Source organism: Nestor notabilis, unplaced genomic scaffold, assembly GCF_000696875.1.
Source record: "Nestor notabilis isolate BGI_N333 unplaced genomic scaffold, ASM69687v1 scaffold29373, whole genome shotgun sequence".
Lineage (NCBI taxonomy): Eukaryota > Metazoa > Chordata > Aves > Psittaciformes > Psittacidae > Nestor > Nestor notabilis.
The window spans coordinates 3,288-4,484 of NW_009923788.1; positions in this window are offsets into that span (position 1 = coordinate 3,288).

Genomic DNA, 1,197 nt, shown 5'->3' on the forward strand with positions numbered 1-1,197 from the left:
CAAAGAATTTTGGAAGCCATTTCAGTACTGCTACTGGGAGTGAGAAAAGCAGGTCCTCCCCTTTCTCTGTTCTTTCCTTGCTGTGTATTCTCTGGAGCTGTCATGGCTGTGGCTAAATGCAACTGTGAAAGAGATTTGTAAAACAGTTTGTAATAGGTACAAATAGCCTGTGAAGCGCTATCTTTCCTTTTTTTGCAAGTACCTCAACTATTAGACTCTTTCATGTTCTCTTTATGAACCACTGAAGCTTAATCTTTCTTTCCTTTTCTTTTTCCTTCCTTGTGGAAAATGGTTTGTAAGTTAGTGGCTGGAGGACAGGTATATAGGGTTGGACTTCTTCAGGTGAGGAGAACTAACTCTTCTGTATTCTGAATAAATGCTTTATAGTGGGTAGTGACCCACTATATCACACCGCCGCACTTATTTTTTCTTATTGAACAAGACTGGTGACTGCTGCTGAGTTCTGTGCAGAAGGCACATGTGTGCAGTCTCTGGCAGTGGCTCTAGTGAGGATGTGGTCCAGAAAACTGCTGGCTCAGTTTTTCCTTTCTGCATGCTAGTTTGTTGCCACTTCAGCTCTATCTGCACAACTCTCGGTGAAGTTGTAATGTAAACCAAGTCCCTCATATCATGTAAAATTCTTTTTATTATTAATAATAGAGTTAATTTGAGGAATCTGGGTTAAAATATGGTTCAACCAAAACCAACAAAAACCAAAACCCCAACTTCTGCCAACACAATTGAGGATGTGATAAATTCCGTTAGGGAACACGAATTTCCTAAGCATTTTCTTGTTTATCAGGTCTTTCCACTTCTGTTTCTCTTGCAGGCTTGGTGGTTTAAGAGTTGCTTTGTCTGAATACTTGTTGCTCATTCACTGTGAGAATGCCATCCAGTTTTGCCAATATAATGGTTTTTGTTGTTATGTAGGTTACGTGGTTACATTTTTCACATATATGAGTTCATTGATTCAGTTTCCAAAACGGCCACAAAGAGTACTTGTTCCAGGTTGTCAGAAGGCCACTGGTTGAGCAGAGCAAGTGAATCACAGGGACTGAGAAGAAATTGGCACAGCTTAAATAAATGGCTAACCACAGCTTCAGACAGCAGATGCAAGATAAAGTCCTCCAAGGGAAGTAGGGTCATTTCTGATCCCACATTAGATACAGGTTTGAATTCAGTACAGAACATTTCCTG